The sequence below is a fragment of the Monodelphis domestica genome, chromosome 1 (genome assembly GCF_027887165.1).
Source record: "Monodelphis domestica isolate mMonDom1 chromosome 1, mMonDom1.pri, whole genome shotgun sequence".
In the NCBI taxonomy this organism is placed as follows: Eukaryota; Metazoa; Chordata; class Mammalia; order Didelphimorphia; family Didelphidae; genus Monodelphis; species Monodelphis domestica.
The window spans coordinates 445536046-445554008 of record NC_077227.1 but is presented as its reverse complement, the minus strand read 5'-3'; the positions used below and the strand labels follow the sequence as shown (position 1 = coordinate 445554008).

Below are 17963 nucleotides of genomic sequence, written 5' to 3'. Positions count from 1 at the left end.
CTGGAAGGGTCCTAGATCACCTCGCCCAACCCCTTCATTTTGTCATCATACAACTGAGTTCCAGAGAGGGGCTGTATCTTGTTCTGGGTCCCACAGTAAGTTATTTATAGAAACTGGAGACCAGTTAGGTCCGGAGAAGGGATAAATAAGCCTTTATAAAGTAGTTATTGGCCTCAGCTGTAGGAATATGTAGAAGGAGTGGGTTACACCATTTTAGTATCCAAGATAAGTCCTTGTACATAGCAAGAGCTCACTATATCTGTTTGTTGAATGAATTCTTTCATCCAAAAATGTGCTTAGGCTCTGTTATGGACAAGGGGCCCTGTCACTGTGAGAGATAGGAGAGAAGGAAAAAGCATGGCTCTTGAAAAAAACCCAACAGCCTCTATGGGGACCCTGGTCCAACCCAAGGGAAACTGCAGTGGACACAGTGGAAGGATGTCTCATTAAGTGCTTGTGATGCGGTCTATGAACTTTTCAGAGAATGGAGGGAGAATGATAGCATGATGGGCTAGAAGGGCCAGGAACATATTGCGGGCAGCTAGGTGGCCCTGTGGATAGAGCGCACTGGGCCTGGAGGGAGGAACACCTGAGTTCGTACCCTTTCTCAGTCCGTGTGACTCTGGGCAAATGATTTAACCCAACACCTGCTTCCATTTCCTTCTCTGAAAATTTGAGATAATCTCAGCAGTGGTTTGTGAAGATCAAGTGGATGAACATACATTGTCTTTTTCAAATCTTAAAGTTGTTGTATATAAATGCCGCTATCATTATTTTGTGCTGAAAGGGACCTCCAGAACCATCTAGGCCAGACTGTCAGATACATTGGCATACAATTCTCCCAAGTATAGGTGGAATCAGATTAAAGTGTAATTGGGAGGGGCAGGGGTGTGTGTGTGTGTGTGTGTGTAGCAGTAAGGGCTAGGCAATTATATCTGTCCAGCTATCTATCTACATGTCTATCTGTCTTTTTATATCTATCCTATTTTATCTGTCTATCTTTTTATCTCTATATATCTGTCTGTCTTGCTATCTTTTTACATCCATCCTATCCATCTAACTACACATCTATCTTTTTATGTCTGTCTATCTGTCTGTCTGTCTATCTATCTATCTATCTATCTATCTATCTATCTATCTATCTATCTATCTATCTATCTATCTATCCATCCATCCATCCATCCATCCATCCATCCATCCATCCATCTATCCAGTTGGCAGTTGGGTTGAAACCTGACCTCAGATACCTCCCAGCTGTGTAATCCTGGTCACGTCATTTAAATCCAGTTGCCTAGCCCCCTAGCCTTACTGTTCTTTTGCCTTGGAACATTCAATACACAGTATTGATTCTAGGACAGAAAATTAAAAAAAGAAATAATTCAGAAATTCCAAAATAAATAAAAATAAAGTAAAATGCATATAATATCTCATTTTCAAAATAAGTCTATCTGTGACCCACAGGGATCCTTATGCACAAGTGAGTGACCCCTATTTATTTTTGAGTTTAACACCAGAGCCCTAGTTCCTATACCTTCATTTTAAACAGGAAGAAACCCAGGCCCAGTGTGGTTAGGCGACTTGCCCAATATCACCCAGGCAGGAAGATCCGGGTGAGATTTGGGACTCCAGAGCCAGTGTTATTTCTACTGTACCACCCTTATGTACAGGGAAGGCAATACTGGGCAAGTTGGTTTTTGGAGGCAATATGGATGGGTAACAAGGGAGAGAGGAGAGCATTGTGGGCAAGGATAACAGGAACAAAAGCTTCCTCATCTGATCCACAGCAATGATCGTACCTCTTAGGAGCGTCTTCTAGTCTACTCTGTAGCATATTTATTGCAGTGTACATGTCTTACTCTCCCCTACTAGGGGGATAAGAGAGCAGAGACTACCTTCCTTTTTCTTCATGTCTCCCCGGCGCTAAGAATGATGCCTTGTACATAGTAAGCATTCAGGATAGGTTTGTTGAATGAATGAATGGGCACAGCATGTTTGTGGGGTGGTGCAGAGACAAACTCGACTAGAGTGCAAGGTATGTGTTGGGGAGGAGGGGAGACAGATTGTGGAGGGCCTTGAAAGCCTGGCAGAGGAGTTTGGACTTCATGTAGGGAACAATAGGGCGCCATTGAAGATTTTGTCTCCCAATCCGCCCTTCTGTTCCCAGAACCCGGGAGTTTAGAATTGAGATGCTTGGACTGAGCTCTGGGAGCCACGTGCACTTTTCTTCCAAATGGGCAAAGCGATTGCCAAGCCCTGCCTTTGAAGTTTCACAAAAGCAAGAGGAGACTTTGCAGACGGTAATTCTAGCTACTGCGGCTGAAATCATATAGACTGGCAAAATGCTATCCAAACACGCTTAATCACAGGCAAAGGATTAGTTTCTTAGAGAGAAGCCCCACCTAGACGTAATAGTTTTAAATTGTTCTGGGTCCCTAGTAAACTTCATTTTTCCACTCTTGCTGGCAGTGTGAGGATGTATACAGACAGTTGTCTAATTAAGATCGATTTTTAATTGGGGGGAGTGTTTTGGAGGGGGTAAGAGAAGAAAGTTTTAGATTTTATTTGGTTCTGTAGGGTCCTCCTTCTCTGCTTTTATTTATTTATTTTTTTGTGGCATGGGGGTGGTAGTGAAAGGGGAGGAGCTGAGTGATTCCAGCTGGGCCCCTTCCCATTGGGAGGAGAGAGACAGAATCCACCCCATACCCCATTCTTGCCTCTCATGCCCCTCTGAAGGAAGTCTGAAGTTCTACCCTGGCATTCTCACTTTGGGAATCAACCACCAAGGTAAATATATGGATTATCCTAAAATTTCTACAGCAATAGGGTGAGTTATTATTGATTCACAGAGCACGACAAAACATCACTGCATGAATTAGCAAACAGCTGTTTCTAATTTGAGTTTAGAACTGTACACAGAGGAACTTGTTTTAGTGTTCACTCCTTTCATTTATAATGAATTTTAATCACCGCTACAGGTGAGAAAAATGTAGAAACAAGCTTGTATCTTGTGGAAGAAACAAAGGAGAGACAGATGCTAACAGATTTACAGTCTGTGATAAAAGGGATGTTTTGGTACACTTTACATGTAATTAGAGTGCAGCTGTTTTCAGTCCCAAGTCCACGGAGCACCACAGAATATGGGTTCTGCTGCATTTCCAAGGGGAGTAAAGAAAAACAGTGATTCAACCCTGAAAGCATTTCGTTTATCCCGAGTCGAGCTGAGCATCCGTCCTACCGACCCTCACTGTGTCACTTCTTGAAGCCTGATGAAGATTATTTAATGAGGTGTTATTTCCAACGTTCCCCTTCCTCCCTCCCCTTTTCCCGAGCAGTGAAAAAACAACAACAAATAATAAAACCCGCTAAATTCAATCTTGGGGTTTGGGGGGCTCTGGCTCTTTGAGGAAAAGTTTTGCCCAGCTTCAAGCATGCTGTGAAGTGGGAAGGGGAGGGAATCTAGGGAGAGCCAATACCCTGCTTGATTTTCTCCAAAATGGCTGGGGTTTGTCCTTCTCCCTGCCCCCCACTGGGCTGCCCTGTTCTAGAATTTAACCACAGCAAACACTCCAGTAAATTAATGTGGGGTGGCTTTTTTTCTTTCTTGGTCTGTTTAATTTCTTCAATAAAACTAGGACTCAATTGCATTTTCAATTTCAGCACTAAGTAAATTTGTCTAAGGGATAGAGGAGTGCAGACTGCTTATATGTTTGTTGAGGTCACGTTGGCTGTGTCTTCAAGGTGAAAGGCGAGCTCCTGCCTTTCTGTCCATGGGCCCCCCAACCATGTACAGGTAGAACATTGGCTCTGGCTTTTCTGGGGCTACATGAGTTATCCAATCCTAACTTTTGCTGGCCAAAGATTCTAGCACTTGGCCCTGAGTCTTGCCTTAGGTGTGCTGTAGATTCTTTTACGCTAGATTTGGCCATTTTTCTGGGGATGCTTGCTTTATGCTGGGAAGGCAGTGAAAGGACCATTTTTAATGATTCTCCAACCTTTATTCCTCTCTGTCTGTCTGTCTGTCTGTCTATCTGATTTCCTCATTTGCTTGGCTCTTTCCTCTGTGCCCAGGCTCTCTGATTCCTGTGATAATTTAGTCTGGGAACTTGATAGGGCCCCCAGATATAGAACTTCCCAGGAAAAGGAAAAGGAGGGGAGAGATTTGACGGCTTGTTTTTTAAATCCAGGCATTATAAACAGTAAATTCAGATTGCAGAGATCAAAAGACGTGCTGTCACAGCAGAAAGGTTTTCTGACCTGAGCTATTTTGACAGTCCCTTTCCTGTCCTAGTCATTGGATCATAGATTCATAGCCATGATGAGGGGCTTTAGAGATCACCTAATCTAACTCCTTCATTTTAAAAATGGGGAAACTGAGGTCTAGAAAGTTTAAATTACTTGTCCAAGATCACACAGCTTCTAGGTAGCAGAGCTAGAATTTGAATCCCAGGCTTGTGATTTCAAAGACAGAACTATTTTTAAAACATCATGGCTTCTTTGTGTACTGAGATTCTTAATCCTCCTCCTTCATTCTCTGAGCTCTATAGCCTGTGTGTCTTTAGTGGCTAATGATGTCACCCACCATTAAAAGCACCTTTGAAATTTTAATGTAAATAATGGGGAAATTGGATTCAGTCTGTTGGAAAAAAAATTATTTTACCTACCTGGTTAGTAGGGAGCAACCACACATGTATCTGTTATTTAAAATTTAGTTTTCACCTAAATAATGTATTTAATTGTCTTCATTTGAGGTTGTTAGCCCATTAAAATGTGTTTTAAAGGATCCAGCAATTAAAAGAATGTATGTAAGCACAGTTCCGCCCGTCAAGTCACCAGGCTCAACAAGCACCATTTTGATGTGCAAAGTGCCCCTTAATGGAGACAGCAGCCATCTGTTAAATAAACCATTAGGAGCAGTAGAGACGGGGACAGTTTGCAAGGTTTAGGTTCCAGGTTTTCCTCTATCAGGCCCAGAGGTAATGTTCGAATGGGAACAATCTGTGTTCCCCCATCCCAGTTTGCTCATCTACAAAATGGGGCTAATAATACCTGGTGGTACTTACTCCACAAGGTTGTTGTTAGGCTCAAATGAGCTAGTGTGTGTAAAATGCTTTGCAATAAACTCAAAATGCTGTGTAAATATCAGTTCTTTTATTATTATTAAGTCCCTTTTTGGTATTCATGTTTACAAATTCTACCTTAAGACAATAGTAATGATTATATTAATTATAGGATAAAAGCATTGCCAAAAATGTCATATTAGTTTAAAGTTGATTGCTTAGAAATCATTTTATACTTAATTAGTAGGGTTATATTTATTGTTTGAAATAGGAGGGGCGCCTGTTTTTGTAGCTGCCAACAGGTAGACTTAAGTCAGTTATGTGGGGTGACAGTGGGGGATGGGCAGCCAAGCTGGTGAATCCGGGTCAAAGCATAGAAATCCAGGGATTGAATGAAAATCTCGTTTATGTGCTTATTCTGGAAGCCACAATGACTTACATTCAGTATAGGTTGTCAGAGGGAAGTGAAGGGGGCAGCTAGGTAGCACAATGGATAGGGGACTGGAGTCAGGAGCACCTGGGTTTGAATCTGGCCTTAGACACTTCTTACCTGCGAGACCCTGGATAAATCCCTTTCCCCCTCGATTGCCCAGTCCTTGCTGTTCTTGTCTTGGAATTGATATTAAGATAGAAAATAAGGGATTTCTTTTTCAAAGGAGGTAAGAGAAGGCGGAAAGGTAAGGAGAAAGAAAGGAAGTAAGTCATGTGAAAGTGAGAAGGTAACATTTGGGATGATAAGAATAGCAATAGAATCTATGGTTTCTCTGCTTCTAGACGACTATCCCTAGGAAGAAATTCTCTCTTACCAGAACAGATTGCCAGTCTCTCTCCACTTTATAATCTTAAGAGAGTTGCTGAGAGCCCCATTCCCACTGTCATCTCACCTGACTAACTTCCTTCCTGGTGGCAGCTACAAATACAGGTGCCCCTCCTAATTCAGGCATTTGATACATACTCTAGTAGTTAAGTCTAAAATGACTTCTAACATCAGGGTCCAATTTGGAAAAGCTAACGAATAATAATAGCTTGCATTTATAGAGACAGCAGTGAAGTGTTTTTCTCCTTTCACTTAAATGACATTTTTGGCAATGCTTTAATATTATAATTTGTGGAATCACTACTACTGTCTTAGGGTAGAACTTGTAAATAAGAACTAATAATATTGGCTTATCTAAGCAGACGCAGCTATTCTCAGAGGTAGGACTTGATCTTGATTCAAATTCACCTCCTTAATCACTGAGGGATAGTTAATTTCCTACAATAGTAAAAAAAATCAAACAAACCAAAAAACCAACAATATGTCATATAAATATCCTTCCAACAACTTCCATAGAAGAAAGTAATTTCTTCCACCTATATAATAAATAAAATTCCCCCCAACTTCTCACTGAAGTGGAAATCTCAGCTAGAGGTCACATTGGATAGGGTTGGACTTGCAGTCAAAAAGTCCTGAGTGAAAATCCAATTTCAGACACTGATGTTGATTCACTTCACTGCTGTCTGCCTTGGTGTATTCATCTATAAAATGGGGATTATACTAGCACCTGCACCAGTCTTGATGCGAAGATCAAATGAGATAATATTTGCTAAATGCTTTTCCAACTATAAACAATCTAAAAGTGCAAGCTATTATTATTTGTTAGCTTGTCGAAATTGGACCCTGATCCTAAACTCACTGAACTTAATAACATATGGGGTCCTGCGTTTGCAGACCAAGCGGGCTTGTCTCTCACCCTTCTGCAGAGACTTCCAAGAGCCCAGAGTAGGTTCAAAGTGGACTCTTGAATTAGAATTCTGCTATTAGTAGAAATAATAACAGCTTATACTTGTCTGTCTCCTTCCACTGGGAGTTCAAAGTATCCTATGGACATTATCTCATTATCCCCAGTAGTGTCCTGGGGAGGGAGAGAAGGGGAATTCTTCAGCTGAGCACAGATAGCTCATGGGATCTCCTGAATGCCACACAGCATATTAGAAGTGGAGCCCCAGAAGGAACCTGAGTTACTTTATCCTGTCCCCTCCATTTATCTTTGTTGGTTTCAGGTTTTGATCATCCTGGTGAGAGAGTATCAATGCTGATAATTCAAATGGCTTTATAATTTTTTAAAAAACTGCCACACCTATGTTACTAATTGTATTTTCTTTAGGATAATATTATCGTGCATTTCCTTCACTTGTAAATATGTCATTGTTAGTAATCTAGATGTGTACTGTAAACTCCTGCTGGCATTTTGTTAGTTACAGTCCACTAAAGAATGAAAAAAAGCAACAGAAAGTAAACTGGATTGAGATGACCTGGGTTCAAATCCTGACTGATATTTGGGGACCATGTGCAAATCACTAAATTCTTCTTGACTTTAGGTTCCTCCTTTGTAACGTAAGGGCTAATAAAAATTGTAACACTGACTTCCTAAGGAGATTGTGGGACAGATCATGAAAGCTCCTTCCAGACTTGTAAATGTCATGTGAATGTCTCCATCATCATCATTTTCTATTTTTGTGACCATTAACAAGTCATTTTGACTCCTAAGGTTTTGGTTTACACATCTGTCAGATGAAGAGATGAGATGATCTTATTGCTTTAAATTTAACATCTTTAAATCCTACAAAAACAACTTTAACTACCATAATAGTATTTATATAATACTTTAAATTTCACAAAGCACTTTACAAATATTATCTCATTTCATTCTCACAGCAGCCTTGGGAGGTAGGTGCTATAAATTGACTCCATTTTACAGAGGGGCAAACCTGAGGATGAGAGGTCAACTTGCCTAGGATCACACATTTTCTTAGTTTGTGTGATCAGTATTTAAATTCAAGACCAAAACTATCCATTGCAGTATCTTACTTGTTTGTATCCTCCATGCCTTTGTTAGAGCCATTGATTTTTTTTTTAAATTTAGAATATTTTCCCATGGTTCCATGATTCATGATTCCCTTCCAAAGCTGACAAGCAGTTCCACTGGGTTATACATGTATCATTGTTCAAAACTATTTCTATATTATTCATATTTGCAATAGAGTGATCTTTTAACATCAAAATCCCAAATGATATCCCAATTGAACCATGTGATTGATCATATATTTTTATTTTGCATTTCTCCTCCCACAGTTCTTTCTCTGGATGGGGTAGCATTCTTTCACATAAATTCCTCTGGATTGTCCTGGGTCATTGAATTACTCCTAGTTGAAAAGTCTGTTACATTCAATTGTGCCACAATATATCAGTGTCTGTATATAATATTCTCCTGGTTCTGCTCCTTTCAATCTGCATCACTTCCTGGAGGTCGTTCCAGTTCACATGGAATTCCTCCAGTTCATTATTCTTTTCAGCACAATAGAATTCTATCACATCATATACCACAGTTTATTTAGCCATTCCCCAATCAATGGACACCCATTCATTTTTTCCAATTTTTTGCCATCACAAAGAGCGCAGTTTTAAATATTTTTGTACAAGTCTTTTTCATTATTATCTCTATGGGATACAAACCCATAGAGCCATTTTTTCCATAGAATGAGAGTTATCAGTTGCAACCCTAGTCTTTGGTTCTTTAAGGATACTGTTGTTTTTCTGCCTGACTCTTCTTGAGATTGGGAGTTTCCTGGACAAAGATACTGTAGTGATTTGCCATTTCCTTCTACAGTTCACCTTACAGATGAGGAAACTGAGCCAGATAGGGTTAAGTGACTTGTCTAAGATCATATACCTCCTAAGCATCTGAGGCTGGATTTGAACTCAGAAAGTGAGTCTTCCTGAGTCCAGGCACTGTTCTCTTTATGTACTGTATCACCCAGCTGTTCATTTCAAGGATGGAAGACCCTTAGACTTAATGTCATAAAAGCCATTGTGTGCCAGGGTTGTGCTGGTCCCTAGTCCCTGTCCACAGGCCTTTCCCCTGGGCCATCTTCCCTGATCTTCAAGCCCTGTCCCGACTATGGGTGCTCATTCCATTCTTGCCTCAATTCCAGCCCTGAGTAAGTTGGTCAGGGCGAGCTTGAGATGGAAGTTGGTCCTCGTTCTGAACCCTGGAGCCCTGACGCTGGCCTACTTTGTAGTTTCTTTAGTCCTGCTTGCTTGATCTCCAAATGTGCCCTGACCTGGGGCCCCTGGAGCAGAGTGTCAGAACGAGAAGAGAACTGAGAGTCCTTGCATCTACCCCCTTCATGTGACTGTTTCTAGCCTGATTCCAACGTGGGGGAATGAGTGGCTTCCAGCGACGGGGCCCAAAGCAGCACTCCTAGCAGCAGCTAGTCATCTTGACAAACAACAGGGTATGGTTGGGAGGTGGAGGAGGAGGTGGGAGCAGGGTTAGGTGGGAGCTGAGAAGATGGATAAGGGATGCACATTTTTTAAAGAAAAAAAGGAATCGAAAGTGCACTGAAAACCGAGGCATAAACATTTGGTCGACATTTGCATTATTTCACACCCGAATATTAGTGTCCCGGGCGCCGTATGCCGTGTGAAGGAATCAGTCTGCACTGTATTTTAATCTGCTTGACTGTCTCGATGCTCTTGTTGCATTCGAGTTTTCACAAAGTTGTTCTTGCCTTTGTTATAATAAGATCTTCAATCTTCTCTGCCCGGGACTGATGGTTGACAGCCCCACAATTGACTAGGTCTAGAACTCGATCGAGGGTTGGTTGTGCTGTGGCTGGGGATGGGTGGCTGGACACCAAAGCCTCATGAGGAGCAGCGAGGCCTTGCCAAGCTGCTTTCCTGGCTCACTCCCCACAGACTTCCTCCTTCCCACTGAGGCCTCCGGGCCCCATGTTGACTGGGCATTGACTGCCAGCCCCCTCTCCTCTCTCTCCCCTCAAGCCTCTTTCTCCAGCAATCTGGACAGCCTACTGATGACCCTTTCTGGGGTAGAATTTGGGTCATGTTGAGGTTGGGGGAGGCACCTCTAAACAAGAGCTGGCTCTTCCCATAAAACCTCTTGTTCTACCATATGCCTCAGAAGGAGAACCCTGGTCTTTGAAAAGCTTATTCTAATCCGGGGTGATAGAAGGTAAAAAATAATACATTACAATTAATTACATTAATACAGCTCTTTGACCCTGACCTGTGATTACATTAGTGAAGAACATTTGGGTGAGGAGGTGGGTGAGATGGTCAGTTACTCTTTAGCTTTTGTCTTGGAGAGCTGGTTAGGGCACTTAGAGATTAAATGACTTGCCCCAAAATAGGTCTTGATCAAGGATACATGTAAAACCCAGTGCAATTGCATGTTGGCTCTGTGGGTGGAGGCAGGGAGGAGGGGAGGGAAAGAACATGAATCATGTAATCATGGAAAAATATTTCTTAAATTAATAAATTAAATAAAAATTTTCAATTCAAGAAAAAATAAATAAATGACTTGCCCAAGATAACATAGGTAGCAGGTGTCAAGTTGTGTTTGCATTCCTATTTTCTTGTATCTGTGCTTTGCTTTCTATGTACTGTATAATTCTATCTCATTATATAGTCCTTTAGTTAAGATTTACATTGTATTTTTTTTCTGAGATGAGATAGGTAGTAGAAGCATTATTATTTCCATTTTTGTAACTGGGGAAATGGAGAATTAGAAAGTTGTGACTTGCCCATGGTCTCGGAACCAGTTACTGGCACCCGATTTCCATAGGTGGTGATGGGTCTTTGACCAATGGAGTGACATGCATTTTTTGACTTTTGCATTCTTCCTGGAGTAGGTTGGTAGAGAGGAGAATGTTAGTGAGTTGCCTTCATTCAGGCTTAGATAGCCTAGCATCATGGAATGCTTCCTAGCCAGCTTGATGGCAGTCATAAGGGAATAAGGTGATATGGCTGGTTTGCCACATTCAAATCAATCCAGCTAACATTCCGCATGTCATCTCTCTGTGAGGCCTCGTTTGGGTGCTAGGCACTCTAGAGGTGCTCAGGATGTGGGCCAGATATGCAGTTTCAGCATATGTGGCCCACACTAAATATGGCAGTTGCTTGTCCCCCAAGGAGATTACATTCTACTTGAGGGATAGATGATTTTGTGAAGAAAAGGGGGAAAGGCGAGATCTAGGCAAAAAGTTTTTGGAAGAAATTTGAGGAAGGAAGGAATACATTTAGTGGGTGGCAGAAGTTTGTGAGGAATCTGAGCTAAGCCTTAGAAAAAGAATTTATGAGACAGAGATAAGGAGGGAGTATGTTCCAGGTATAACAGAGTTTGGATGGATGTTGAGGGGCAGGAGATGGCAGATTGGCTAGGATTAGCTAGTGGTCCAGTTGGCTAAAGTCTACAATGTGTACAGCTCTGTGAAAAAAGCCTGGATATGGGAGTAGGTTGGAGCTAGGTTGCATAAAGGGCTCTAAGTGACAGGGTAAGCATTTTCTTCTTTATGCCATGGGCAATAGGATACTGCTGATAAATTTCTGATTTACAGAAGGCCATAGTAAGATAGAGAGACTGATTATTTTAACAATTATGTGAAGGGAAGTTTGAAGGAGGGATAGACAAAGACAGGAAAGCCAATCAGGAAGCTATTACTGTAGTCCAAGTGAATGGTAATGAAGGTCCAAACAAAGGTGTTGGAAGGCCCTGTGACGGATAAGAAGAGGACAGAAACAAGAGATATTTTGTTAACAGAATTCCCAGAGATGGGCAACTGATTGAATGGAGGCAATGAGGGAGATGGACTTCCCACTAACTGTCATCTGATTGAATGTAAGAAGTGAGGGGGAGAGGAGTCAACAGTGATTCCCTTCCCAGTGAAAGACTGCAAAGAGAGTAGTGCCCTGAGTAAACGTTGGAAATTTTGAAAGAGACAGGTTTGGGATGGAAGATGATGAGATTCACTTTTGGCATGTTGAATTTGAGAAGGCAGTGGGACATCTTGGTGATGCCCAGTAGGCTGTTGGAGATGTAGGACAGGAATTAAAGAGAGAAAATAGGATTGGATATATAGACTTGTGAATAATTCACATATAGGTGATAATTGAAGCCATGGGAATATATCACATCACCAAGGGAGAGAATATAGACTGAGGAGAGGGCCAAAGACAAGAGACTTGTGGGCTGAAGGTAGATGATGACAATGATGACTGACTACAACAACAACAACAACAATAGCTAGCATTTATATAGTGCTTTAAAGTTTATGAAGTATTTTACACAGTAGTTCCTTGATTTTCACAACATTTCAGTGGCACAGGTGGTGATGATTTTATCCATTAAGGCATTTAATTATATTTAAAAAACACATACTTTTGGTCATCTATAGAATTTAATAATATCTTGTTCAGTTTCTTAATTATATGTTTAAAGAAACAAACAGAAAAATTTTGACTTGCCTAACTTTATAGAGCTAGTTGGTGACAGAATGGACCATTACCCAATTTTCCTGATTTTCAGGCCAGATTTCTTTCTTGCACCAGCCTTTTCCCTTGTATGTTGTCTAATAGAAATCTCTGTTTCTTGCCTGGATAATAATTATTTAATAGTTCATAATACAGATTATTATAATAGACAATAATAGTAGCTACCACTTATGCAGCACTTTAAAGTTTATTAAAAGTACTTTTTTAAATCTTACAATCACTCTTGCTATTATTGTGCTCATTTTTACAGAAGTAGAAAGTAAGACAGATAGAGGCTCAGTGACTTGCCCAGCATCAATGCTGGTAAGTGTCTGAGGCTGAATTAGAACTAATCTCTTTTTGACTCTAGATCACTGGTAGTAATTTGGTTACTCCCTATGATCTAAGTTTCATGTGGCAGATATCCTGGCTTATGCCTTTTCTGTTTTCTTTCCCATGGTCTTGAGAACTTAGCCCATTGTAAATAAAAATCTGTATTCTACCATTCCTGGATGTATTTTATTAACTCAAGGGGATTCGTAGGGCCATCTGGGAGATTATTTTTTTCCAGTGATACAGAGAACAATCCAGCCATACTTTGCCCATCTTGTGAAACGTTTGCCCATGTCTCCCTATCAGTTCTCCATACGGTCACATCCTGTGACTTGGAGGTCTCTCTCTTATATTTAAAAAAAGATTTATACATTTTGTCTTTGTCACTATAGACATTGTTCTCCCAATCCCCTTCCCTACAAAGTACATTTACTGAAAATAATTTAGCAAAACTGCCTTCCATTGTTAACTCCCCCAAAGCTTTGCTTTGTCATGTTTTTTGCCCTAGTCATACTTGTCATTCTTTGTGGCATAGGAATATTCCATTCCATTCATATAGCATAGCCTGTGAGGGCATTCCCAATATCCTTCTCTTAGATAATGAATGTGTGTCCAGCCAGCTGGGGAATAGAGTCAGCTAAACTCTTGATCTCTGTGTTTACATTGGTGAGGGTGCACTCTGCCCTTTTTCTATTCTAGAACCTTTTGGAAAATAGCCAGAACTTGAGCTTCTGCCTTTCCCTCAAAAGGAACATCTTATGTCTTGCATTTAATCCCAGTGTTATTCCGAGAGAGAGCTTCTGTACTTAAAAGACACCTGATTGAGAAGGAGCTCTAGGATAGGGATGATATATGTTCTTGGAGCTTCTTCATACATGTACTGAGTATTAAGGGGGCCACTTAGGCCCCTGCTCTGTGCTTACATAAGCTCTGCTGTTGTATCCCATCCCATCCCAGGGATGACTTATGTTCCATAGCCTGTCTAATGTTCTTTTTTTCCTTAAAGTTTTATTGAATTTTCTTCTCCTTTTAATACTCATTTTGGTTCTTTTCTTCGACGATGACAGAAGCCTGGGAGTAGCTATGTGAGTCCTGTTTCTGAGCAGTCCCATTTTGCAGGATTAGCCGTTTTTAATGACTTTAATCTTCTTTTTGAAATGATTCCCCCCTCCCCCTCATTCTGTTAAATTCCTTTGATTGCATTAATGCAGAATTATTATTCCAAGGGAAGGGGAAAAAATTAGGGTCCACAATTGGCAGCTGTTTGATGCTGTGTCTTAAAAATGTCTTCTAATGCCTTCACCTATGGCACTGCTTCCATTAGGTGGGCACACTGTATATCCATTTCTTGCCCATGTTAGAGTAGTTGTGGTAAGGAATCTTATTTATCATATGTGAAAAAAGAACTCAAAAGGAAGAGCAGTAGTAGTATAGTGCTTGGCACATAACAAGTTCTTATTAATAATTGGCTGTTGATTTTGATTCACTTTTATATAATAGAAGCAGAGAAGAGAATAAGCATTTATGTGGCACCTACTGTGTGCAAGCAGTTAATAGATATTATCTCTTGATGACCATAGTTATTTTTTTTTATTTCTCCAAACTTCCAATTCCCTGTCCTTGAGATGAGATGAAGACTTTGAAAAATGACAAATTTCATTTGACTTACCTCTATATATGAGGGGTAGGGAAGGGTGTGAGTATTTATATAACACCTACTATGTGCCTTTGGGTTCATAGAAACATTTAAAAATGACAGATCTTGGGGATGCTAGGTACGCTCATTGCATAGAGTCAGACTCAGAGATGAGAGGTCGGGTTCAAATTTGGTCTCAGATACTTTCTGGTTGCGTGAACCTAAGCAAACTACTTAAACCCCTATTGCTTAGCCCATGCCACTCTAATGCATTGGAACCAGTACTATTTATTGATTCTAAGATGGAAGCTAAGGGCTAAAAAAATGATAGGTCTCATTTGACTCATCTCTTTACAAGTGGAGAAAAGAAGTGAATAAGTATTTATATAGTGCCTATTCTGTGCCAGGCATTCTGCTTCATGGTTTACAAATATTAGCTCATTGAATGACTATAACGAGCTCCCTTCTTCATCCCCTTTCCTCATGGGTCCATCAGGAACTTTCTTGCCTTTTGGCTTTTGTAGAGGTGTCCACTGACTTCTTTCTAGTTGTCTCCCTATCTTGTAGAATCTCTAGCTTCCTTCAAAGTATATAGCTCAAAGTATAGTTCCTGAATGAGTGTTTTCCCGATTCCTCCAGAGTGTGTACTCTGCTGCTCTTAAAGTTGCCTTTTCTCATTTTGTCCATCTTCTGTATTTTTTTATCTGTGTACATGTCTTATCCCTATAAAATGTAAATTTTTTGAGGGCAGAATCTCTTCATTTTTGACTCAGTATCTCCAGTCTCTTAACATTAACCAACACTTACATGTTTCTTGAATTGAATTGAAATGAATTGAATCTGCTTCCAGACTGATAAATGCACCAAATCCCCAAAGCATTTACAAAAGGGGTCTTTAACCTTTTTTTGCAACAACCCTTTGGTTATCTAGTAAAGCCTGTAATAGATGGACCGAAAATGTCTATTATTATGAAATGAATTATATTGAAATATACATACAAAATTATTAAAAATAAAAACAAGATTACTGACCTCAGGTTAGGAAGCCTTCATTTACAGGGAAAAGGCATTTGGACACAAAAGTTAATAGCTTTTTTTTTTTTAGCAAACAGATAGTAATTTGATTTTTCAACTTTTTATGTAAACATGGCCATTTTCCCCAATTCATCTTTTTCAATTTAAAACAACCTCATTTCATTTGAATGCAAATAATTATCATCTCAGCAAGTGCTCAGTTTTGCCATCCACATAATAAAATGCTTAGCCTTGTTTTCTAAAATTGTTGACAAGTGTGCCTTGCTCTGTACCTACCTCTAAGAGAGAAAACAATTGAAGCTTGTGGGTTGAGGAGAATCTGACTTTTGGGTGTTATTTTTTAAGGAAACCTGAAGTCCTCTCTTATACTGTTTATATGTATGTATGTTTGGAAGGATTATTTAGCAAGAATATAAATTTAAGATTTTGGGAGGCTGAGAGAGAGAGAGACAGAGACAGAAAGAGAGAGAGACAGACAGACAGAGACAGACCGAGACCGAGAGACAGAGAGAACATTCTTGGATTTATACTGAGGTCCTCCTCTGTTTGACAACTGAAGATTAGTAGTACCCAAACTGAAAGATGTCTAAAAAACTGATTGGCTACTTTCTGGGAAAGAATGACGCCACTCTCATCTTGCCCCATTCCTGCTTGCTTCCCTAGCCTCTACTTGGATACAGAATTTCTCTCTAAAATGTTGCTGTTGTTGCTGTTCTTGGAGAAGCAATAGCTCTTAGCTTTTTGTTTAATGAATTGGATTGGCCAAGAGTCCATGTGCATTCCAGCAGCAGATATATCTTGATATAATAAAACATTAAACGCAAAAATAAACAAACAAAAACCCCAGCTCAGCCCCACAAGTTGGGGGCAGGATCAGCGTGTGCTAGTGAACCAATCACCCCACTTCCAGCCTTCTTCTCCATCCCTTTTGTCTCCTGGCCCCTGGAGGAGCCCAGCTGGCGGTGAGTTGGGAATTAGCAAGCAGTGATCCATGGGTGCCTCCCCACCGAATGTAATCCAGGAAGTGGGCAGCCAGCTTGATTGTTCTAGTCCAAAGGGTCCAGTAATGTGAGTCTCCCTGGGGACCTCATCTCCTTTGCTTAGGGAAGGAGCCCTTGCTTGGTGGCATCAGAGGGAGAGAGACTACCAGGAAAGAAGACTTGAGAATCTGCGCTCCCTGATGTGACTCATGGCGACCTGGTTTCCAGTTTGAGGGATAGTTCAGGAGTGATGGGTGAACAGGAAGATTAACGCCTGGAGTTATATGGGGGCCTGGGTTTGTACTCGGCTATCTGGAACATCTTTGTCTGACGCCCACCGCTGATTAGTCTGCTGCTTCCCACATCACCGGCAAAAGGTTAGGGTGGGACTGTAGTGCTGCCAGGGGGTGATTTAGAGCCCATGTCCTGGCAGTGCCAAGTAGGTAGCCAGTTCCATTGCATTGTGGGAAGGAGGAGGGTGATTGGTTTATGGGGAAGAAGAAGAACTTAGAGGGTTTCTGGACCAAGTTTTGTGTGTCTTTCTTATTTAGTCTATCACCGCAGCTATGAATTGTTCCTTTTTCAATGCATTAACATGTGCTTTTGAATTTTCTCTTGTATGAGTGTATTTGTGTCCACATGTCTGTATGTGTGTGTGTGTGTGTGCGCGCGCGTGCCCACTCCCTTACATGAAAGGCCTGGGAGGCCACTTTTATTGGCTGCTTTAAGAAATAGTTGGAATGGGATCATTAAATGTTTTATAAGGGTAAACGGTCTTGTTTGTCTGGGAGGAAGCAGAGGGTGGAGGGAGAGCAGAGAGAACTGCTTTGCTGGGTTTACACACAAAAAAGGTCAGTGCAGCTTAATTTAATGTTTTGTTTGTCTCTCCCCTCCCCCGCAGCAACTCTGCGGCCTATTTCATTCATTATTAAGTTTTATATCCTGCTTGACATGAAACGTGATCTTTTCAACTCACTACACAGGACGGCTGGCTTCGTTCTGTTCTCCTTATCGTTAGTGTCTTTGGTAACTTAACTTTTCCCCTTTCAGTCTGGGTGGTTTTGTTTTTTCTTCAACGGCCAATTTTTGTTTTTGTTGTTCTCTTGGTCTTGGCTGGGGAATTGATAGGACTGGACATTACCTTCTCCCCTTAGGTAGATAACGATTTCTCAGCTCTTTGATAAAGCCTTGCCTGACCCTTGCCTGTCACTAATGGGCTTATAGGTCCTCCCTTACATTGTGTTTGGGTCTTTCTTTAATGAAGTTCCCTTGTGGCCTGGAAATGCCCTCTTATTGACATCAGTGCAAGGACATAATGCCAAGCCATTTTATTGGGAACCTAAGCCCCTCTGGTTGTATGCTATGGACAGATTTACAAGAGAGGGAAATTTCTCCTCATGTGATAGAGACTCAAGGGACTCCCATGATCTCCTTTAAATTCTGTGTCCTCCATCTCCATGTGCCTTCTATTAAGGCCAACACTTTCAAACTTTGTTCGAGATTTGTTTCCACATTATTTGGTTCTGTCACTCTTGTCATTCCCACAGGGTCATGTATGGCATTTATTCATTTTGTCATCAAATAAAATGAGTGAAAGTAATTTGGGTTCT

The 17963-nt window shown here is 40.9% G+C and overlaps 1 protein-coding gene across 4 annotated transcripts in view; it reads left to right on the top strand.

The window, feature by feature from the left end:
- The window catches only part of ZNF423 (zinc finger protein 423), a 441008-nt gene that overhangs the window by 261246 nt on the left and 161799 nt on the right, over positions 1 to 17963 (top strand). The window contains exon 1 of one of the 4 annotated variants that reach the window (XM_056812267.1): positions 2716 to 2784. The exons of the other annotated variants lie outside the window; for them this stretch is intronic. The gene's annotated coding sequence lies outside the window, so the exon portion shown is untranslated. Of the gene's footprint in view, positions 1 to 2715; positions 2785 to 17963 lie in introns of those variants that run through there. 4 annotated transcript variants of the gene reach the window in all.